This window comes from Chiloscyllium plagiosum, chromosome 20 (assembly GCF_004010195.1).
Source record: "Chiloscyllium plagiosum isolate BGI_BamShark_2017 chromosome 20, ASM401019v2, whole genome shotgun sequence".
NCBI lineage: Eukaryota > Metazoa > Chordata > Chondrichthyes > Orectolobiformes > Hemiscylliidae > Chiloscyllium > Chiloscyllium plagiosum.
The window spans coordinates 22,867,317-22,892,995 of NC_057729.1; positions in this window are offsets into that span (position 1 = coordinate 22,867,317).

Consider the following 25,679-nt stretch of genomic DNA (forward strand, 5'->3'; position numbering starts at 1 on the left):
TTCTTGCCTCCCTTATATGCAGTTTGCTCGTCTCCCACATGGCAGAGAGAAAGTGGATGGTAACAATTCCCAACAATGAAATTCTGATCAGGTTTCTTACAGCTTCAGCTCAGCATTTGCTTCTCGAGGTCACATCCTGAATAACAGTTCCCAACATCTCAAGATGCACTCCATAGGTAGTGATCATTTGCACCCCTCTCCATGAAGGTTGGCATTGGACAAGGATCAACCTCACAAAATCATCACGGCCATCTTACGCTTGCTCAGAATACAGCATTTGGAGAACAGCAACACTTTGTAGGATAATGCTACTGCCAGGCCACTTTGCACATGGGAAAAGTATTGATGTCATGGATTGCATCTCAAGGCTCTTCAGTTGTTTTGTCTTAGCATTCACTCACTTGGTGCCTACTTAGATGCTCATAATATTTCTGCTTTGTCTATTTGCATGTTGATGTATCATTTAGAACACAGGAGGCAAAGGATACTATGGGAGAAGGGTCATTGGATGACGGCACATATCCATGTTTGCCATAATTAAGCTGTTTACCTGTAACTTAGGAAGTGAAGGTAGGGATCAACAGTTAAATAAAAGAGTTGAATGGGGACATTGAAATACCAAAGTCAATTGATTAGACAAGTAGGCCAAGACAGGAAGGAACCGGAAGGTTTTGGGGTTATCACTTAGACTGGGAGGCTCAGCCTGTGACTGTGAAGATACATCTGTGTTACACTCGTCTTCATCTAAGTCCCAGTGTGCAATCAAAATGGAAATTGGCTACACCACACTTGAAGTGAGCAAAGCTAGTGTTTTTTTCTCTCTGAGAGAGTGGGCTCCACTTTTTGTAGAAAGAACATTTGCATTACACAGACGCTTACACCGTATTATTGCACAGTTGTATATGTAAACCTTATGCTTTGATCACTGTGAAAGTTAAAAATCGTGACCACAAGCAATCTTGGGTATATTATTCAACACTATTAATTATTGTAAAGCACAAATAATGTCATACAAGATATAAAAATTCACCTCACAGTCATTCCTCCACATCTGATAGGGTTCTGTTTCTGAGGAGCCTCACAAACAAAATTTGCAAGTGCAGAGCCCATTAAAAATTAGATAAAAATCACAGATACAGTTTTGTTGATTATTCTTGTTACTTATATTTTGGTGCAGATAGGTGAATAAGGGATTTATGATCTCGTGGATACTGAGGATTTACTGTAGTTGCCAAAGTCGCAATTATCTTCCAAGGTTCTGTAGCTTGCATAAGTTTCAGGAGCTGCTCACTTCACACCTTGGACTTTAAGATGTCTACAGCATTGTCCCTTCTGCAATGCTGACTTTCTTAGGTACTGTTGTAAGGGGATAGGTCCTCAATATTGCTATCACTGGTACCACCTCTTACTGTATATGCGTCAAACAGCTTGAGCAACTGACATCTGAATCAGATTAGTGATGTTCAAGGTCTGTATAGAGGCATTTGGAGGATGATATTTAAATATGATTGGGTGTGCAGCGAAAGCTGAATGATCACAATATTGAGGGGCTGCATTATTTCTGATATTACCCACGCAGGCTCATTTGAGCTGCCCCCAGTGGATCCAGTTACGGAAGTTATGATTATCTCTGTGGCTGCTGCACTAACAGCTTCCACAAAAATGGTTGATAAACACATGGAAGCCGAGGACCAGCATTATCCTCCAGCTGATGTAGGGTCTCCACTATCACAAAGCTGTCAGTCATCAGAGCCATCATGATGCGGCAAAGGTGCAGGATAGCCATAGTCACTTGTTTTCCATAAAATGCTGTGCAAATTAGAAAGGGAGCAAAAAAAAAACTCTGTCTAAAGGTGGCAGTCAAAAAATAGTGTCATGATGTCCAGTACAGAGACTGCTGCTTACTCCTTGGTTTCAGTGCTCTGGACATTTGGAGGACACTCCAAGGCTATGTGATTGACAATGAAGATCTGATACAGCCTTGAGATGAGTAAAAACATGAGAATATTTTTCAGATAGAACAGCACCTTCAGCATCTTCCAGCACAGAAGCATCAACCAAAGCAACACAGACAGCATTTCTTTTTGAATCATGTTCAATGGAACTGAGTTCTGTGAAGTAAGGCTTCACTGACTGCAAATATTTTGATGCTGCTGAGGCCAGCATTCCCTGTTTAATCCCAACTGCAAGTGCAGCTTAATGCTTTGATCTATCTGTGCATTTCGTGTAGTTTAATAAAACCAACGTTACAAACTGAAGGAAGCCTTCACAATATCAATTCTTCTTCATTCAATCATGACTCAGTTCATTCAATCATGATAGTATGGGCAGTCAGGAAAGGATATCTATCACTCAGACAGTGTTGCAACATCATCTGGCTCTAGGAAAAGCTAGTTCTCCATACCTTCATTATTATAGTTGCAGCTAGAATGACATTCGCTTACACAGTTGTTGATGAAGTGAACTTAAATTTAAAACGTAACAATGTAGGTACATACAAGTATCACCCGTACCATCAATATGCCCTCAGAGGTTTTCTTTGTCGTTTCTCTCCCATCACATCTCAATGACGTCTTGGGGTCTACAATTGGGGGTGTAAAAAGCGTGCCCTAGAGTAAAGCTTGTGGGACAACTGGGCAGGTGGCTCCTGGAAGTGTTTGTGATGAGAGGGTGTCTTTCTCATATGCAGGTTCACCCTCCTCAGCTACAACTGCCACACGGTTAAAGGTGGAAAGTAGAGTGAAGCCAGGAAGTGTGGGAACGCTGGAGTGTACTAAGAGAAGACTCCTGGGAAGCCTATTTGTGCTTCCTGTTTTGACTGGGTGCCTACTGGCAGTACCTGGTCTGCTTGTGAGTAAGAGTCATTCAGACTGCAGTCAATGCCGTCATCCTGTTATCACCATACTCTTGGTACTGTGGACCAATGGCTGGAGAGATGGAGTACAGGTTTGGGCATATCTCCAGCAGAGACAGAGTGTGCTGGTCTCCATGGCAGCCACCAAATGATCCACTGAGGCACCGAGAGACCTCATGGTACAGATATTGGTGGGTGGGCGCCTGCATCCTTTGAGTGAATTTCATGGGCACTTCTGTGTGGAATGCTCTGCCCCAGAGGGCAGTGGAGGCCCACTCTCTGGATTCATTTAAGAAGGAGTTGGATAGAGCTCTCAAAGATAGTGGATTCAAGGGTTATGGAGATAAGGCAGGAACAGGATACTGATTAGGAATGATCAGCCATGATTATATTGAATGGCGGTGCAGGCTCAAAGGGCTGAATGGCCTACTCCTGCACCTATTGTCTATTGTCTATTGTCTATTGAATAACAGCAGGCTGTTCCTGTGTCTGCGTATGTTTTGAATGAAATTACAAATTATTAATGACCTACACATGGGGTCTTTCCCTGCCTCAACTGAGCAGGTGCCAGGTTTCTGCCAGTCTTCCAAGAGCCAGCACCCTGGAGATCTCTCTTCTTTGGCAGCTGTGGAGACATGGCAGTGATGTGCTTCTGCCAGTCTTCCAAGAGCCAGCACCCTGGAGATCTCCCTTCTTTGCCCAGCTGTGGAGACATGGTAGTGATGTGTTTCTGCCAGTCTTCCAAGTGCCAGCACCCTGGAGATCTCTCTTCCTTGCCCAGCTGTGGAGACATGGCAGTGATGTGCTCAGCAGAATGTATCCCTGACCATCCTGTAGCTAAAGTACCCTCTGTGGTGTCACTATGTAGGCTGGTGGAGAGTACTGGAGACTGTCTTGCTGCTGCTTAGTTTTAAAGAGCTGTGGCTTTTTCCTCATCCATGGAGGAGGAGATTGCTACCCAAAGGGACTGGTCTCTTGAGGGTGGTGACTGCATCGTATCCACTGGCAGAAGATAAGGGAGCAAATGAGTTGCTAATTGAGGTTATAGGTTTGAACATCTGGTGGTCATGGGGGAGCAGCACAGCACAATGACGTTTACCTGGAAGCCAAGACATGGAGATTCTCACTAGGGCAAGGAATCTTACCTCCGAGAGGGCAAGGAGATGAACGTAAGGCATCCAACCACATGTCTCGACTCCGTCTGTTCTATTGTGGGATGTTATCACCTGAAATGAGACAAGAGGAGGGATTGAGAGAATTGGAAGTGGCTGGCAGCACTGTTGGAGGTGGGAGGATGGTAGTCAGGGGTGAGTTATCCTGAGTGACAGAGTAGATAGTCAGAGAGCATGCAGGCTTAGTCTTTTGGCCAGTTTGGGTGGGTGAGAATGAGCACGGCAAAAATTCAGGAGCAATAGCAAGAGTGGTTAAACATGGTGTGAGATATGTACAGTGGCACAGTTAGTGTGAGTGTGAAGTGGCAGGGAAGTTGTAATGGCACTTGATCTTCGACACTCAGCAAGAATATTCACCCTTTCCTGCTGGACTATGGTTATCACTCTGACACAGTTGGAAACTTCAGACCAGGCTGGCAAGGTCTGGTGCCAATCCCTCCTTTGGCAATCCTTCTGTACTCAACAGAATCATAGTCATTGAGTCACAAAGCAAGGAAACACACTCTTCGATCCAGCCAGTCCATTTAGATGATAATCCCAAACTAAACTAACCCCATCTGCTGCACTTGGTCCATATCCTTCCAAACGTGTTTTACTCATGTACTTATCCAAGTGTCTTTTAAATGTTATAACTGTACCTGCATCCACCACTTACTCTGGAAGTTCATTCTACATACAAATCACTCTCTATATAAAAGAGCTGCAGCCCATCAGAACCTTCAGAACCCTGTAAGCAAATTGGGTGTCAACGTATCCCTGTTAGTCATCCCAGGGCAGTTGTTTCAACATTGTAACTGTGAAAGATAGTTTCTGGCTCTCAGTAATTGGTACAAAAGCTAAAGTTTACATGTGGCACTGGTGGCAGGTAATGGGTATTTCAACAGCTGACGAGATATTGTGAGAGCAATTTTACCGAGGCATCAGTCATTCAGAATGAAGTCAGCAATATAAAAACTGAGTCAAATAACTTACAGAGGCTCACAGAAAGAAACCTTCCATGAAAATCCCTGAAATTGATATGAATTGACTTTTGGTAAAATTGAGCCCAGAACTACTGAAGTCACACAATCAAAGCAATTATTATAAGATAGAGACAAGCAATTGATGCTATAAATCCAAGGCAAACTCATGGATAGTATTCTATCTTTGGTACTAACCAAGGGTTATGTTGCAACTAAAACCGATTAAAATTTACATATATTTGGACCTTGTTTGTCTAATGTAGCTGTTATGATTAAAGTAGCACAATTTGAAATGATGTAGAGAGCTATTTGTATCCAGGATTATCTCCACCACAACATAAAGAATATCTACCTTTATGTTGTTATTACTGACAACACCTATATTCTAATTTTGATGTAATGAGGGCAGAATTCCATTTCACGGACAATTATTCCATGCAGTACAGCTTAAATCAGGAGGAAAATTCTATTTTGTTATCACTGTAATGTTACCGTGCTGAGCACTGAGAACATTGGAATAATAAAATCCATAGCTCATGATGCTTCTTTCACAACATTTCTACCATAAATTTTCAGAAGTTGTCTTTCTTTGTCACCAGATGAAAACAATCCTTTTTTCACATAGGTGATGAAAAACTCTACATGATTCTATATAGGCTAAAATACTGTCTCAGGTTTATTTATGAATAAAATAATTCAAAGAAGCAAAGGAATACAAGCAAAATTCAGACTGATGCAGCAACTGGAAAAGCTCACAAAATGTTATAAGCTTGTTATAAAAATATTTTTTTTGCAGTTCCTGAAACCTAATAGCCTGCCTAGATATATTAGCTGAATTTTGTTCTTGAAATACGTCCCATAGTCTCAACACATATTTTTAAGGTAAATGGTTACAGTAGAATGCCTTCAATATCATTCATGCAAATGTAAATAGCCCTTGCATCTTGGTAGACAATAGGTTCATGGCCCCTTGCTGTTCCATCCCTTACAGCATTTTCCATCAGACTGTTTCACACATGGCCACAACGAGAAATTTGACACTCATCAAACAGAAGCTGCAATCATTAACATTTTAAACATGCAGCCTATCATCAAAAACCAAACATTTATCTGCAATTTGGTTTGTGCAGTCGCCGCACCACAATTCTGTTACAAAACAAAATGGCCAGTTTTCATTTTAAGTTCTACCTTCTTGAAAACCAAGGGAAGGAATTCCTAATGCCACCACACCTTCACTAAAAATGATCTAACTTTGAAGGCTTTAAAATCATTAAATAGTGCTTATGTATTGAGCGTTTTCACAACAGCATTTAAATTTAAAGTTAAAAATCACACAACACCAAGTTATAGTCAAACAGTTTAATCGGTTGCCCTGATGAAGGAGCAGAACTCCGAAAGCTCGTGCTTCCAATTAATCCTGTTGGACTATAACCTGGTGTTGTGTGATTTTTAACTTTGTACACCTCAGTCCAACACCAGCATCTCCAAATCATGACTAGCATCGTCACGCATTTAAATTCAGTTATGAAATTTCAGTAGTAAAGTAAATTTGAAGCTCAGGCTAATATGCAGGCAAGTCCCTTCAACAATTCCAATTCTATAGCAAAAAGCTCCTCTGCTTTATTACATCGTACTCAGAATAAGAGATTACATGGAAATAGGAGATGAGTTGCACCTGTTTGTGCAGCACACATTATATGTAATTCTGTGTAGTTTCTCAAGCTGTGATCCCTTTTCTCAAAAATAATTGTCAAAATATTAACATAGCAAACCTACTCTTAAATCTGTGAGTCATGGGTGTAAGCGTATATCTTCTCAAGCTTCTGCAGTGCATGACAGTTATCAAAAATACAAATCATAATACACTCAACATTTTGGCATGATACAATTCAGCCAGTCAATTCACTGGATATACGTAATCTCCACGAGGACCAGCATAGTCATTGCACAAGCTGTGAGATAAGGCAGGATCTATTGATATCATTGTGTCTGAAATTGGGTAGAATTGTGACAGACAGCATGCACAAGACCCAGTGGAGAGACAGGCACCTTTCCATAATTACTTGTCGAGTTCAACATGACATTTTCACCACCGTACTAGCCAACTGAGGTAATGCGAGCAAATTAAAAATAGTATCCAGGATTGAAAGGTGGCAATCCACAAACAAAAGTGAATTCAAACCAATCACAGCAGGTTAAAGTACAATACACTGGTCCAGGATTTGCCATTTTAACAACACCAAAAAAATGAGAAGAACTGCCTTCATATGTTTATCTTAATTGCTACTCAGGCAGTACAGTGACATATTAAAAAAAGGCTCCAATTTGAATGCTTTTACTTTTAATTAGAGATTATAGTTTCAGGTCAATACCTTGAATAAATGTACAATTCTTCCTTAAGACTCTACAATGATCAGCAGAGCAATTATCTCTGGTCCACGGAACATTTAATGGCGTTGAGATGAATGTGCAAACATTCAGAGAGGGATTGCCTATCAAGATTCAAAATCACAGTAGGATTTTACCCAATAGCTTTGCCAAACAACTAATCAAAGTGTGATTTTTCACTTTACCTCCACCAGTGAATATTTAATATTAATGTTCGTAAAGCATGAGAAATTGACTGGGCCATGAGCATTACAGCTTTTTGCCAGACAGAAACAGACGCCCAAACATTCTGAAATACTTGGCAGAATCTTCTAAGCGTCTGAATGTTGTGAGCTACAATGAGATGTGTGGTAGAATCAGGCGAGATAGAGATCTCGATGTCAAAATCATCTTGTCCCAACTTCCCTTCAGATGTTCAATTGGTGTGGCAAGATTGTATGGAGCAGTGAGCTCCCAAATGACAGCCATTATTGCTTGTTAAAAGGCTTATTGTAGCCCAACTCACTCCACATTGCAATGTTATGGAACACGCCATACGAACTAGTCATCAGGAAAACTTGACATGGAAATCAGAGCGAGTACCTGGTGGGGATAGTTTGCCACGTGTTACAAATGCACAAGGCCAAACTACGGAGCAGTGCATGACCCAAAGCATCAATCACATGCACCCATTCACCAAGGGCACTGGCACTTGACTTGCAGTGAGCCACCTCTGCCATCTAGGTATCTATACAATATCCTAGCATTGGGCCCTGCAATCTCACACTTGTGAAGCAAGGCACACGTCAACTGGGCCCACGCGGGTACCCATGGCCACCCCCCCGACCTGAAGAAAAAGAGAGGAGTTAAAAGAGAAGTTGTTGAGTGTGAGGATGAGCTTGGCCAAGCGGACAGGATAGTGGTGGGTGGAAACAGTTCAGGTCTTTGCTCCAGAAAGAAGCGGAGAGCCCTGAGACCATGGGATTGCATGTCCATGGTATAGAGGAAGCAGCTGGAGCCTGCAAAGTAGAAATTCTGAAACTGGCATAAAGCTCATTCTCACCCTCAACAAATTCTCTTTTAATTGCTTTAATTTTCTTCAGGTCAGAGGGGTGGCCATGTGGATACCTGCACGGGCCCCAGTTATGCCTGTCTCTTTTTGGGGTATGTGGAACATTCCTTGTTCTAGTCCTATTCTGGCCCCCATACACAACTCTTTCTGTGGCATATCGATGATATCATAGGTGTTGCTTCCCTCTCTTGTTCAGATTAGAAAGGTTCATCGATTTCACTTTCAATTTCCACCCTGCCCTCACTGTCACCTGGTCTATTTCTGACTTCTCCCTTCCCTTCCTTGGCATTTCTGTTTCTATTTCTGAGGATAGACTGGGCACTAATATCCAATATAAACCCACCAACTCCAACAGCTGCCAGACCTATACATCCTCACACCCTGCATCCTGTAAAGACTCCATTCCATTGTGTCAGTGCCTCCGTCTCAGTTGCAGATGTTCCAATGAGACCATCTTCTACAAGGGAGCCTCTGAAATGTCCACCTTCTTCCTCAACCATGGATTCCCCATCACTGATGTTGACAGGGCCCTCAAACTGGGCCAACTCATCTCCTGCACTTCTGCCCTCATCCTCTCTCTTCCCTCCCACAACAGCGATAGGGTTCTCCTTGTCATTATCTACCATCCCACCAGCATCTACATCCAGAAGATCCTCAGACGCCATTTCCACCACCCCCATGAGATGCCACCAACTGACACATATTCCCCTCCCCTCCCTTGTCCGTTTTCCGCAGGGACCGTTCTCTCTAGGATATCCAGATCCAGTCTTCCTTCACTCCCAACACCTCCCACCCCAAAGCCCCACCCCACCTTTCCCTGCAATCGCTGAAGATGTAACACTTGCCAATTTATCTCCTCCCACCTCAGTAGCCAAGGGCCCGGACATACCTTCCAGGTAAGGCAGCATTTCGCACAATCTAATCTACTGCATTCGCTGCTCATAATGAGGTCTCCTCTATATTGGGAAAACGAAGCGGAGACTGGGTGACCACTTCACAGAACATCTGTGTTCCGCCCATGAAAAAGACCCTGAGCTTCCAGATGCCTGCCACTTTAACACACCACCCTGTTCCCTGGCCAACATCTCTGTCTCAGGCTTACTGCAATGCTCCAGCGAAGCTCAGTGCAAGCTGGAAGAACAACATCTCATTTTCCACTTGGGGACCCAGCAGCCTTCTGAATTCAATAATGAGTTTGATAATTTTAGGGCCTGAGCTCTCCCATGTCCTAGCCCTACCCACACACCAGACCTTTACCTATTGTTAGCCACTAACAGTCTCCACTAACAACTATTCACCCTCCTAGCCAGATCGTTATTCACTCTTTTGTCTGTCCAACTGTTCTTCTGTCTCTTTGGTGTCTATCCTCACCTATTGTTTACTCCTTAGCCCCTACCCCCACTCTATCATCTGCACATAAACTGACATTTTTCTAGCTCGCATCCATTCTGAGGAAGGGTCACCGGACCGCAAATATTAACACTGATTTCTCTTCACAGATGCAGCCAGACCTGCTGAGCTTTTCCAACAACTTCTACTATTGTTTCTGATTTCCAGCATGCACAGTTCTTGCAGTTTTTAGAAACACCTGGAAGTTGTGCAATGTCCTGGAGGATGGCCCTGACTGCATTCACAATCATTATTGGCCTTACCAATGGTATTGCCCACTATTGCAGTGTTTACCACTTTGTGAAATTCAGTGTGGGACCATGGGAAAACACTGCTTGTCTGAAAGAATTGCAAGAAAAAATTGTGGAAATCCATCAATCTGTGCGTCGTCATTACCCCCGGAGCCCCCACCCCGCCATCCTATTTCAAGTGCTGGAAATGTACAAGTATTCTTTGTTCTCAGTGCTGCTAAGGGTGAAAATAGAAGAAAGATGTCCTTTAATGCCTTAGGTCACAAATAGAATTAAAATCCCAATGGTCAGGAAGAGGAGCAAAGAAATATCACAATCACATATTTGCCCCAGCATCATTTTAAAGACAAAACGATTGAGGAAATGCAGTTGTATGTTCAAGCGTAACCCGATACATCCTTGTTCTTGTTGGTGAATGATAGTTGTTTAAGTCAGAACTCATTTAATTTGATTCAACTGAGTAATTTCATTCAAACATTTGATTCAATAATATCCTGTATTCTCAGATATGCATTGAATCAAGTGATATTTTCTATTCTGTGGCTATTTTCAATGTGATAAGTACAAAATTAGATGGCTTCGCTCTGGCTATCCATAAGCTGTCATGTGTCCACTTCAGTTTCATTCATTTGCAATCTACATTTTCATTATTGCCCTTCTGATGTTTTAATAAAGTAACGATTGCCAAATCTATTGATTTGTGTTTTGCACTACAAGGCGGACATTATTGACTTTGTTAATCAGAAATAGACATTGGACATTTCAACAATGACTGATACTGCAGCCATGAAATGAGTCTTGAAGCCGAAAGGATTCTTGTAACAATACAACTGATTTCCCTGTAGACCTGATTGTGCATTTTGCAACAGGCTTATCTGATTTTAAAACTGGATTGCAAAGGATTCTTGAACATACTTATTAACTACTAACAGCAGACTGCACAGAGCTTGGGATGCATTTGTGCACATTCAATTCTGAATGAAACCAAGACTGCTGAAATGTAATTTCTTGTGAAACACTTTAAAGCTAAAGTAGATTTACAGTTCCAGGAAATGTATCCAATGTTTAAAAGCAATTTCTGTCAATGCAACTGATTGAGTCAGTGGTTTAAGAAAATATCTCAAAATGGGCTTCAGAAGTTAATTGCTGAACTCTCTGAAAGAGTCACATAATAATCACCAAGCATATAATGGGAAACCAAGCATGAGGGAAGTATGTGAGAACATCGATCATTTTTCATTTGCAATCAGGTTTATAAAGAACACATTGTGACACAAATATTTTGAGCTGAGGTTTGGCCATGTATGATTTATTTGATGTTTTCTGCACAAGTGGACTCATGTATATAGACTCAATAGGACTTCTTTCGAGTCTTTGGACTAGGCATAGGGACTGGGAGTGTGTGCTGGCAGTCACTCACACAGCAGAGAAAACGTGACTTATTCTGTACTAATCAACTTAGAGTTGGCAGGTCTTGACACCAGTGTCCCAGGTCACTTTCCAGGTCCAACGGACAAGCCAAGATCTACTTAGGTTTAAACAAATCAAAGGGTATGGGGAGAAAACAAGAACAGGGTGCTGACTTGGATGATCAGCACAATCTGTTAAATGTTGGCACAGTCTCAAAGGGCTGAATGGCCTACTCTTCCTATTTTCTATGTTTCTATGTTTACTTCAATGGGAGGGGGATTTGAAATATAATTGTTTTCAGTGAACAAGTTAGTATTTTACTTCTTTTTTGTCACAGGGTAGAGAAGAAAGGGGCAAGGGACAAGGCAGGAGCATGTCTTTCAGTGGGCAACTCCTATGCCTGTCATTTATCCTTCCAAATGCCTCTAGATTGAGGCAAATCGAGTGCCCCACCCAAAAGAAGCTTGGAAGGCAGATTGCTGTGAATTCCCTATCAGGAAATGAGCCACTTTTTGTATGCGGTGAAGGCAGGTAATCAGGGAGGCATCAAGCTGAGGTCTTCATGGCTATTAATTGACTTAAGGGCTTTAATTAGAATCTGAGAATCCCTACAGTGTAGAAGCAGGTATTTTGGCTCATTGTGTTCACACTGCCCCTCTGAAAAGCATCCCATCCCTTAATCCTATCCCTGTAATGCTACATTTCCCTATGGCCAATCCACATAACCTGCACATCTTTAAACTGTGGGAGGAAACTGGAGCACCCGGAGGAAACCCACACAGACAGGGGGAGAATGTGCAAACTCCACACAGTCAGTCGCCCGAGGGTGGAATTGAACCCTCGTTCCTGGTGCTGTCAGGTAGCAATGCTATCCATGTAGTCAGTGCGACACCCTCCTATTGGTGGTGGGTTGAAAACATTCCTTCTGGACCTTCTCCCACAACACTTAATTGATGAAGACATGGTGACAATGAGCTGAATTTCTTGCCAGGTCATACATTCCCAAATGTTTCCCTAGCTCACCACCTCCAGAGAGTTGAAAACTCCCCTTTTAGCTCTTTGTTTAATGTGGTACCCATTTTTCACTGATAATGAATAATTGTCAGATTGATATATAGTCAGAGGTGCTATGTTCCCAATTCATCAGGAGATGTGCAAACTGTTTCTGAGATCATTTACCAAAGATTAAAGTCTCCAAGATTAATTCAATTCCTTTAAACTGGTCTCCAGATATGGCTCCTGCTCACAGTTTTCCCATTTGGGTGCTGAGTAGACTCCATGCTGTTTGTTACAGAACATTAATTTTTACAGCTGAGACTGCTGGCTTTGGAAAGCTTGCTTTTTACTGCTGTTTTGGACTGTTGTTATCTGCAGTATTGCTTTTTCTAATAGTTTGCTGCTAAATTTTATTTTGCAAGATAAGATCCCTTTGGCGTGAAGCTCCAACCAGAGATATTATTGTTACTATCAGCTACCAATATTCCCTCCAACAACATTGCTCAGCAATACCATCCCTTTGGGCCTGCCAATGGTTATCCTGGATTCATAAGTGAGAGTAGGTTCAGGCAGAGGGAACCATGGGAGTTGTAATTGTACTGAACATTTCTGATATCCAGCTGTATAATCCATGGGAAAAAAATATTGTCCTCAACTTTCCTTTTACGTTGATGTGGGCATAATTGACCAAAAGTGCTCCTTTTGTGCTGTAACTATTCTGTAATTAAGCATTTAGTACATGTCAAGAAATTACAAAGTGGCCCATGTGGATTCAGTGAGTTCATTTATAAACAGAAACCTCAATGGAGCAGTCACATTCAAGTGTTTAAATTCTCAATTAGCTCAGGAATTGACCAGCATTCTCGTTTTAGCAGCCAGTGCACAAGTTTCCTAGTGGAAGTTACCAGGGTCAACAGAACACAGTGAAGCGATATTGATCAATGAAACTCAATGAGACTGGAGAGCCTTAAGGAAATATAGCTGTAGCACTGAGAGGCTGGGAATTGGGGCACTCCTCCTGTGAGGGAGCTTTTACTTCTTGGCCTTCTTTTTCCCTTGGATGTCATGAGCTAGACCAGCATTTATTGCCCACTTCTAATTTCACTTCAGAAAGTGCTGGTCATGGCCACTGGATTGTGGGGGCATCCACAGTTCTATTAGGAAGGAAGTTCCAGATTTTTACCCAGCAGTACAAAGGGGTAATGATATATTTCCATGTCTGGATACTAAGCATATTATAATGGAAAGGCAGAGGCGTTGCCATACAACTTGTGCTGTTTATCCTTCCAGGTTGAAGAGATTATGGGTTTAGAATATTCTACCAAAGAAACCTTAGTGAGTTTTGCAGTGCACCTTGTGGATGGTTCGCACTGCTGCCACCATGCAGTCACTGGTAGAGGGAGTGAATGTTTAAGGTGATGAATATGATGCTAGTTATGTAGGCTGCTTTGTTTTGCATAGTGTCAAGGTTCTTGAGAATTTTGGAAGCTGAACCTATCCAGGGAAGTGTAGATTATTTTATCATGTTTGTAACTTATGCCTTGTAATGGGCCAGATTTGGGGAGCTAGAAGATGAGTTACTTGCATTGAAATTCCTGACCCCTGTTCTGCTTTTGTTGTCTCTGTGTTTATATGGCTGTTCTGGTTCAGCATCTCGTCAACTGTAAACTCCAGGATGTTCCTAATAGGAGACCGTTTATCCTTCCAGGTTGAAGAGATTATGGGTTTAGAATATTCTACCAAAGAAACCTTAGTGAGTTTTGCAGTGCACCTTGTGGATGGTTCGCACTGCTGCCACCATGCAGTCACTGGTAGAGGGAGTGAATGTTTAAGGTGATGAATATGATGCTAGTTATGTAGGCTGCTTTGTTTTGCATAGTGTCAAGGTTCTTGAGTATTTTTGAAGCTGAACCTATCCAGGGAAGTGTAGATTATTTTATCATGTTTGTAACTTATGCCTTGCAATGGGCCAGATTTGGGGAGCTAGAAGATGAGTTACTTGCATTGAAATTCCTGACCCCTGTGCTGCTTTTGTTGTCTCTGTGTTTATATGGGTGTTCTGGTTCAGCATCTCGTCAACTGTAAACTCCAGGATGTTCCTAATAGGAGACCCAGTCTTCAGTGCTCCCTGGGATAAGAATTCCAAACCATAACAACCCACGAGAGAAATAAAAGTCCTCTTCATCTCCATCTTACATGTGAGTCCCTTGAGACCAGATATAGGAAAGGAATAAGGCCATTTGGCCCATTCAGTCTGTTTCAACATTTGATCATGACTTCTCAACCCAATTCTCCTCCTTTGTCTCCGTAACCCTTGATACACTTACTAATCAAGAACCTATCTATCTCTGTCTTAAATGTACTTAATAACTTGGCCTCCACAGCCTGTGAGGTAATACGTTCCACAGATTCACCTCACTCTGGGCTGAAGAAATTCCTCCTCATTTCAGTTCTAAAGGTTCATCCATTCACTGTGAGAATGTGTCCTCAGGTCCTAGTCTCTCCTATGAGAAGGAGCATTTTCTCTATATCCACTCAATCCAGTTCTTTCAGTAGTGTTTAAATTTCAATGAGATGCCATCTCATCCTTCTCAGCTCCATTGAGTACAGACCAAAGTCTTCAACTGCTTTTCATTTGACAAATTCTTCATTCCTGGGAGCATTCTTATAAACCTCCTCTGGATCGTTCAAATGCCAGCACAACCTACCTTCGATACAAGCTCAAAAGTGCTCACAATATCCAATTGTGGTCTGACCAGAGTCATAGACAGTGTCAGCAGTACTTCTCTGCTCTTGTGTTCTGATCCTTTTGAAATGAATGTTAACAAAACATTAATCTTCTGAACTACCAATTAAACCTGCATGTTAATTTTCAGAGAATCCCAGACTAGGATGTCCCTGTGTGCTTCAGATTTCCAAAGCCTTTTCCTGTTTCAAAAATAGTCTAAACTTGTATTCTAGGTTAAAATAAGGACTGCAGATGCTGGAAACCAGAGTCTAGTTTAGAGTGGTGCTGGAAAAACACAGCAGGTCAGGCAGCATCCTGCTAAACTTGTATTCTTACTACCAAAGTGCATAACCCCACATTTTCCCACATTGTATTCCATTTGCCACTTCTTTGCTCAAACTTCTAACCTGTCCAAATCCTTCTGCAGCCTCACCATTTTAATACTGCCTGCCTCTCCACTATCTGTATTATCTACAAACTTAGCAACAATGCTTTCAGTTCCTTCATCACAATTGTTAATGTTTAATGTGAATAGCTGCGGTCCCAACACAGACCCCTGTAGAACCCCACTAACCACTAGTTGCCATCCTGAAAAAGATCCCTTTATTCTCACTCTCTGCCTTCTGCCAGTCAGCCAGTCCACTATCCATGCCAATACCTTGCCCCTAACACCATGGGCTCTTATTTTATTTTGCAGCTTCCTGTGTAGGACATAGTTAAAGGCCTTCTGGGTTTCCAAACAAATCTCATCCACTGGATCTCCTTTGTCGAACTTGCTCACTCCGTCCTCAGCAAATTCTAACAGATTTGACAGGCGTGATCTCCCTTTGACGAAGCTTTGGTGACACAACCCTATTTTGTCATGTACTTCCAAGTTACTCGACAGTCTCAGCCTTAATAATGGACTCTAAAATCTTACCAATGGCCAAGGTCAGGCTAACCACCTATAGTTTCAGTCTTCTGTCTCTGTCTCTCCCTTCTTGAACACTAGCCATTTTTCTAGTCCTTTGGGATCCTTCCAGACTCCAGTGATTCCTGACAGAGATAATGGTGGCTACAATCTCCTCAGCTATTTCCAGATGTAGCTGGTGTGGCACAGTGGCTCAGTGGTGGGTTGGCACGGTAGCTCAGTGGTTAGCACTGTTGCCAGACAGCACCAGGTCCCAGGTTCAATTCCAGCCTCGGGTGACTTTGTGTGTGGAGTTTGCATATTCTCCCTGTGTCTGCAAGGGTTTCCTTCGGGTGCTCCGGTTTCCTCCCATAATCCAAAGATGTGCAGGTTCGGTGAATTGGCCATGTTAAATTGCCCATAGGTGCATTAGTCAGAGGGAAATAGGTCTGAGTGAGTTACTCTTCGGAGGGACGGTATGGACTTGTTGGGCCGAAGGGCCTGTTTCCATAATGTAGGGAATCTAATCTGGTCCAGGTTATTTATCTACTTTCAGCCTCCACAATACTATCTCCTTAGTGATGGAACCATTCTCAGATACATTCACCTCTGCCCCGACTCTCTTGAAGTTCTGATATGCTGCTGGTGTTTTCCACTGTGAAGACTGATTTAAAAAGTACCTAATTCAGTTCCTCCAAAATTTCTTTATTCCCAATTACTCTTCTCCTGCCTCATTTTCCAGGGGTCCAATATCCAATATTCTTGCCTCTCTCTTACCTTTTTTTACATATCTAAAAAAACTTGCAATCATCTTTTACATTAGTTAGCTTATCTTCATAATTCATCTTCTCGCCCCAATTGTTTGTTTTTTTTAGTTATCCTCTTCTGGTTTTTAAAGACTTCCCGATCCTCTGGCTTCCCACTAATCTTCACAATACATGTGTTTCCTTTTGCTTTTATGCTGTCCCTGACTTCCCTTGTCAGGATTTGATTGTAACAGTGCCCTATTCTAAATTCTCACACAAGGGAAAGTACCTACTTGATAACGGCCCCTCATTATCTTTTATTTTAATAAGCTCACCTTTGATTCCTTGAGATTCCAATAAGCATAGGCTGAACCTGCTCAGTCTAATCAGAACAGGATTTATACAATTAATGGTAAGGTCCTGGGGAGTGCTGCTTAACAAAGAGACCTTGGAGTGCAGCTTGAAACTGGAGTCTCATGTAGATAGGATAGTGAAGAAGTCTTTTAGTATGCTTTCCTTTACTGGTCAGAGCATTGAATATAGGAATTGGGAGGTCATTTTGAGGCTGTACAGGACATTGATTAGGCCACTTTTGCAATAGTGTGTGCAATTCTGGTCTCCCTCCTATAGGAAGGCTGTTGTGAAACTTGAAAAGATTCAAAACAGATTTACAAAGGTGTTACCAGGATTGGAGGGTTTGAGCTATAGGGAGAGGCTAAATAGGCCAGGGCTATTTTCCTTGAGCATCGGAGGCTAAGAGGTGACTTTATAGTTGTTTATAAAATCATGAGGGGCATGGATAGGTTAAATAGACAAGATATTTTCCCTGGGGTGGGAGAATCCAGAACTAGACAGCATAGGTTTCGGGTGAGAGGGGAAAGATTTAAAAGGAACTTAAGGGGCAACTTTTTCATGCAGAGGGTTTTGTGTGTATGGAATGAGCTGCCAGAGGAAGCGGTGGAGGCTGGTACAATTACAGCATTTAAAAGGCATTTGGATATGTATATGAATAGGAAGGGTTTAGAGGGATATGGGCCAAGTGCTGGCAAATGGGACTAGATTAGGTTGGAAAATCTGGTCATCATGGACAAGTTGGACTGAAGAGTCTGTTTCCGTGCTGTACATCTCTATGACTCTGACACTTTCATTTCAGTAATCAGCTAAGTGAGCCTTCTCTAATGACTCTAATGCAGTCATGTCTCTTCATCTCACACTCCTTACTTTAACAGGTGCAAAACTCCATCGCAGCCATTGTCGTTGGTCAAGTAATCCAGAAACAGGATGATCCTCATGTGGTTGATTAAAAGAACAACTGTAAAGTGCACTACAAGTGAGTTCCAACCTGCTTTGGGTTCCCCTGCAGAGATTTGCTCTTTTAAAAAAACCTATCAGTGCAAATGAAATGAAAAATCTTGCTGAATTTTTTTTTGTCCAGGCCAACTTATTTGGCCATCCCTGAAGAGGTCCACCTTCAACGTTTCTGCCTTAGCTTGGAACTGTCAACAAGTTCTGTCATCTGCTTGAGTCTGTCAGGTAGTCAAGATCTATGAAAGGGGCTGTCCTACATGAAGCATCAAAAATCATCATGAAACCGAACTTTTGACTAATTGATCTTTCAAGTCAAAAACAAATGAAATATCGTTCAAATTCTTGTCCAGCAAGACATTGAACTGGGTGCACTTGGGTGTAACAATAGTTTCACCATATAGCTAAGGCCCATACCAAAATACTGTATGAAGTGGAAAGTATACCATCAGTCATATAGCATCAGGCAACAGGAGGAAAACAAGGATACAGGTGCGAACATAATGTCTCAGCAACAGCACCTCTTGTGCAGTACCTGGGCCAGTAACCTTGAAAGAGACTGACCACTAAAACTATCCCAGAGCTCTGACAACTAACCACAGTATTAAGGTGCAGTGAAAGTATTAGTGGTGCACTTTACAATAAAACACCTGATCAATTCTGGTGGAACAGATCATTGACATCGTGATGGATTTTCATGGTCTCCCTCACTCTGTGACCAGTTATAAATAGTGGGTAATACTTAGCTGTGGAAGTCCAACTCTTCAATCAAATCATTCTAGAGGGGACAGATGAGAAAGACTTGCTTCATACACAAGGAAATCATAAGTTAGCAAGATCATTTGAACTCATTGGTGAAATCGAACGAACATAATTTTGACTGTTGCAAGGCCTTGACCCATGGGATGCGTCTTAAAAATTGATTGACAAAAACACTTTTGTAGGCGGATAAGATCTTTTATAAATGTCATTATCTAAAATGTTTTTGAAATGTCATACCATTTAAACTTTAAAATAAAACTATCCTCAACTGTCAAGAGTTTAAAAACAAAATTTCTCTGCTGATTTACAGGCACAAGTTAGAAAGGAAAAGTAAGTTCTGGTTATATGGTTTCAATACTTTCAAAAAGTGTGGTGCTGGAAAAGCACAGCCGGTCAGGCAGCAACTGAGGAGCAGGAAAGTCGACATTCCGAGCATAAGCTCTTTATCAGGAATCATTCTTGATGAAGAGCTTACGTTCGAAACATCGACTCTCCTACTCCTTGGATACTGCCTGACCAGCTGTGCTTTTCCAGCATCATACTTTTTGACTCTGATCTCCAGCACCTGCAGTCTGCACTTTCTCCTGGTTTCAATATTTTGCAGGTCCCATTGTCAGTCCCCAGTGTGATTATCACACTTAAGATTCCCAAGCTTAAAAAACTCAGAACACCATATCCAATATTGTGTAATTCTGTTATTGGATCACATGCCAAATAATCCTGCCTATACCAAGAATTACACTGGTAACCAATATAACACAATCAGTTGGACTCCAATGTGTTTCATCAGCACATAACAGAGACTACAGTTATTCACTTAAATGATGCTATTCTTTGTAGGAAAATAAACATGTTGCCCAGACATTGCACCTTTTTTGATTGAGGAAATGGTTGTGAAGATTGACAAACCATGCTATATTCCCCATGACAATAGCCTGGCCAATCAGATTACCTGCCTTGTCTGAGTTTAATCAACTGACTAAGATTGACAGTTAACAGTTCTTGCTGAAACCCCATGCCAATCTCAATCCAACCAATGAACACCTTTTTCTCATGAAGTATAAATTGATGTTTCCTGGCTAAGTTTGCTTTCTTGTCTGTCAGTCATGTTAGGTATGAGACAAAAAGCTTTAATTCTGCATCTCCTTTCAGCAATATTTATGTATTAAGTTGTGACAAATTTTTTTTAAATTTATCTCTTAGATTCTGAGGTCTACCCAGGGTGGATATTGGGTATGTGGTAATGGAGATGTCTTTCTTTTTATTTGTTAAAGAGGTATGGGTTTGATTGGCTTATTGTCTATCCCCAATTGCTATGGAGGTCATGGTTGTGATTTGCTGCTACAGGCCTAGATGTGTAGGGATACCAAAAGTGCTGCTGGATTCCTGCGTTCCAGGAATTTAACCTAGTAACAGTGAAGAAATGGCAATTTAGTTCCAAATCAGGATGACTTGGAGGTACTTGATGCAGAATTCCTTGCCTCAAACCTTTTATTGTAGCTTATTTTTATAGTTTGCACCATTCAATATGTTGGCAGTGGTCACTCAACAAGATATTGATAGAAAGGGATTCATCAATGATTTTATTAACTTCCAAGATTGGAAGTTAACATTGCCTATTACCTGCAATGTTACATGCCAGTTGTCAACCCAAGGTTGGCTATTGTTCAGGTCCTGCTGCATTTGTATGTAGACTGCTTCAGTATCTGAAGTTGTGAATGATGATTTCTAAATGGTCATCACCAGTGAACATCCTCATTCCTGAGCCCAAAATCCACCAACAGAACTGTCCAGGCAGATCTACTGTTTCTGTCTGCTCCTGCTGCACAGAACTAATTTCTTCCTAAGTTGAGTTTTTTTTTCCTTCCCTTGGCCACTCCCTTCCCACTTACATCCACAATTCCTCTGTTGCTTTACATCAGTTTCAAAATTTCCAGTTTGCAGGCTTCAGCCACTGCCTCTTTATCATGGATGTGCAACTCCTTTACACATCCATCCCCCCACCAAGATGGTCCCAGGGCTCTCTGGGGGAAAAAAAGCCTGAACTGTCCTTATCCACCACCACCCTCCTCCGCCAGACCAAACTCATTCTCAATCTGGACACCTCTTTTAACTCCTCTCACTTTCTTGTCGAAGAAGTGGCCATCAGTAAATGCATGGGCCCAGGCATGTCTATCTCTTTGTAGGGTATGTAGAACATTTCTTGTTCCAGTCCTATTTCAGCCCCAGTTACCACTCTTTCTCTGATATATCAATGATATCATCAGTGCTGCTTCCACCTCTTGTCAGGAATTGGAAAGGTTTATCAATTACACTTCCAATTTCCACCCTGTTCACCTTCACTTGGTCTATCTCTGACTCCTCTCTTCTCTTCCTCAACACCTCTCTTTCCAATTCTGGGGATAGGCTGGTCAACAATATTCATGCAAATCAACCGACTCTGTTACCTTGACTATACATCATCACACCCTACTTCTTGTAAAGACTCTATTCCATTGTTACCGTTCCTGCTTCTGTCACATCTGTTCTGATGATTCCAAATTTGACAAGTGAGGCTCCAAAAGTTCCCCTTCTTCCTCCACTGTGGATCCCCCAGCACCATAGTTGACAGGGCCCTCAGCCAGGTTCCACCTATCTCCAGACACATTCCCCTTCCCTCCCTTGTCAGCCTTCCACAAGGACCATTCCCACCAGGACAACCTGGTTCACTCCTCCTGCACTCCCAATGCCCACCCATGCACCTTCCCCTGCAAACAGAGGAGGTGTAACACTTGCCCATTTACCTCCTCCCTCCTCAGTATCCAAGGATTCAAACACAACCATCCAGGAGAAGCAGTACTTTACCAGCACTTCAGTCAATCTAGTCTACTGCATTTGTTGCTCACAATGTTGTCTCTACACTGGGGAAATGAAGCATAGACTAAGTGACCGCCCTGCAGAACACTTATGTTCTGTCTGTTAAAAAAGACCCTGAGTTTCCGGTTACCTGCACTTCAACACACCACCATTTTCCCTGGTCAACATCTGTCCCAGCCTTGCTGCAGTGCTCAACAAAGTTCAGCACAAGCTGGAAGAATACATCATTTTCCACTGGGAACTCTAGTCTTTTAGAGTCAACGTCAAGTACAACTATTTTAGGGCTTGAGGCATCTTCTGCCATGACCTTACTCCAACTCCCACATACCAGGCCTTGTTATCACATGGTCTATTATTACACATAACCTAACGTTAGCCATAACAGTCCCCATTAGCAGCTATTCATTCTCCTCAGCTAATTGTTATCCACTCCTTTGTCTGTGCAACTGTGTTTCTCTCTCTTTTGGGATCTATCTCCATCTATCATGGACTCTGAACCCACTTCCCCCAGCCACCCCACCTCCATCCGATCATCTGTATAAAAAAAAACCTTTTCCTAGCTACCATCAATTCTGAAGAAGATCACTGGACTTGAAACGTAAACCCTGATTTCTCTCCACAGATGCTGCCAGACCTGCTGAATTTTTCCAACACTTTCTGCTTTGCTTATGAGCCCCTTTTCTAACCTTATGATGAATGGAAGGTCATTGATGAAGCAGCGGAAGATAGTTGGACATTCCCTGAGTAGCTGCTGTCGTGAGGTAACCGATGATTGACCTTTAATGAATTTAAACATCTGTTGTTGTTCTCGGTGTGACTTCAAGCATTGGAAAATTTTCTCGTGATTCCCATTGACTCTAATTTAGTAAGAGCTCTTGATGTCACAGTTGGTTCAACATTGCCTTGATGTCAAAGACTGTCACTCTTCTCTCATTTCTGAAGTTGTTCTTTTATCCATGTTTGGACAAAGTCAATAATGAGGTTGGGAGCTAACTGATTCTGTCTGAAACCAAACTGAGAATCAATGAGCAGGTTATTATTTTACACTGAAAGGCAACATCCTTACTCCCCCAGCACTCTACACTCCATCCTTCTCCCAACTATTGGCTAAATGTTGTCCCCTCCACACTTCTAGTCAGCTCTGATGAAGAGTTATCTTGACTCAATAGTAGTTTGCTCTCTCTCCACGGATATTGCCTGATCCACAGTAATCTCCAGCATTTGATGTTTTCAGTACAGATCCCAACATCTGCAGTAATTTACTCCCACATTGTGCAGTTTAGAGTCGCTAGACCACTGTCTGTCTGGTTTAGCATGTTGATAGTGCCACACACTGTAAGGTGAGTGACAATGATTGCAGTGCTCACTCCTACATTATTGACAGTTGCAACTGCCACAGGTAGATTTTAATGAGGAAGATGTGAAAAAAAAACTGTCTTCCCCTGCATTCTGAGAGGCCCTGTTGCAGCACTGTCCCTGAACTGAGTGCATATTATCCTCTGTGCCAGCCTGCTGTAGCTCCTGGGATTACCATCAACCATTCTCCTGCTTCTTTGGCCTTTGCTGTCTTATGTTGGCAAACAGTAACAAACATCCTACTGGCAACATGACAAAGGAGTCTAGGTAAAATTGGTGTATATTGGGAACACAGCAAGAACTCAGGTGGTCATCAATGGCATGCCCTACAGATGAGATTTCAGCACACTTCTCCATACAATGAGCCATGCTGCAGTTCAATACTAGGAGAAAGTGAGGACTGCAGATGCTGGAGGTCAGAGCTGAAAAATGTGTTGCTGGAAAAGCACAGCAGGTCAGGCAGCATCCAAGGAGCAGGAGAATCGACATTTCGGGCATAAGCCCTTCTTCAGGATTCTCCTGCTCCTTGGATGCTGCCTGACCTGCTGCGCTTTTCCAGCAACACATTTTTCAGTGCAGTTCAATACTGAGGGCTATGTCTCCAACATTCATCCAACTTCAACCTCAGAATGCGAAATAAGTTGGTGAAGATGCCACACTGGCTGAGTGATCAGCATGTTGCATCAAAAAGGGAGTACGCACAATTCTTCAAAACTCTTCCTAACACATGATTTGGAGATGCCGGTGTTGGAAAGGGGTGTACAAAGTTAAAAAACGCACAACACCAGGTTATAATTCAACAGGTTTAATTGAAACCACCTGATGAAGGAGCGTCGCTCCGAAAGCTAGTGCTTCCAATTAAACCTGTTGGACTATAGCCTGGTGTTATGTGAATTTTAACTTCCTAACACAGACTGACATTGATCATTAAACTTGATCCTGCATTCAGTACAGACCATTGTGACATCACAATGTCCCCTCCACACAAAGTAAAGAAGGGATGGTATGATTCCCATAGAACTTTCGGAAGTTGCACCAATGATGCTTTATCTTCGGTCAGCATAGACCTCTTTTACTATCAATGCTGCGTCTTTGTGATGCCCATGTTCAATTTGCAGCAGTAGGATTCTGGGTAACCCAAGATGGAGGATGGGAAAAATTTCTGGCTGTAAGAGCTGTTCCTTTTTTTGAGGTATTTTAGGTGCTGGAGGTGATTTCCTCGAATTCCAGGAGCAGCAATTACTGTTTTATATGCTGTTGCATTGTTTTGGAACTTTAAAAAAAAATGTCAAACAACAGCAGTTTTAAAAGGGAGAAGAACAGGCAAAGGAAGCACATGGTGAGGAAGTGCAGGAGAGAGAGAGAACCTGCACAGTTACTACCTTTGCTGTTTATGAATTCATGTATCACTGGACATCAGAGTGCATCTGGGAAAATTAACAAACAGTGAATTTCACAACTAATCTTGGAGGAACCGGTTTGGGCGAAGTTCACAACACAGAATCAGACAAGTTAATTGTTGTTTTAAGTCTGTCCAAGAGAAAGACTGTGTTAGTGAGTATAGTGGGTTCTTTCTTGATTATATGTTTTTGGGGATAAGTCTCTTGATTAAACTTAAAATATAAGCCATAGCTATTAATTTAACCTGATACAGTGTTTTGTAAAGGAATAAGACGGTGTTATTTTCTGGGTCTGTTGATTGTGAAGGAGCAAAATGGCCTTTGCAGTGATACGTACTTCTTGTCAGATGTGGGAGTTTAAAGAGAGTTTAAGGGTTACTGCAGATTATATTTGCTATAAATGCTGGTGGATGCAAATCTTATCAGATCGAATGGATCGGTTGGAGAGACAGTTAGAAGTGATGAGGAATTTGCAACAGCAACAGTATGTGATGGATGGCAATTATAGGAAAGGGGGAAAGTCTCAGATACAGTCACATAGATGGGCTAACTCCAGGAAGGGTAAGAGAGGTAGGCATCCAGGGCAAGAGTCTTTTGTGGATATACCCATTTCAAACAGGTATGTTGTTTTGGAAAATGTAGGGGGTGATGGATTCTCAGGGGAATGTAGCACGAACAGTCAAGTTTCTGGTATTGAGACTGGCTCTAATGCAACAACGGGTATGTCAGCTTCCAAGAGATCAATTCTGTTAGGAGATTCTGTAGTCTGAGGTACAGACAGACATTTCTGTGGCTAGCAGAGAAAAAGCAGATTGGTGTGTTGTTTCCCTGGTGCCAAGATCAAGGATGTCTCAGAGAGGGTGCAGAATGTTCTCACGGGGAAGAGGGGCATTGTCCACATTGGAACCAATGATATAGGAAGGGAAAAGGCTAAGATTCTGAAGGGAGATTACAGAGAGTTAGGCAGAAATTTAAAAAGGAGGTCCTCAAGGGTAATAATATCTGGATTACTCCCAGTGCTACGAGCTAGTGAGGGCAGGAATAGGAGGATAGAGCAGATGAATGCATGGCTGAGGAGCTGGTGTATGGGAGAAAGATTCACATTTTTGGATCATTGGAATCTCTTTTGGGGTAGAAGTGACCTGTACAAGAAGGACGGATTAC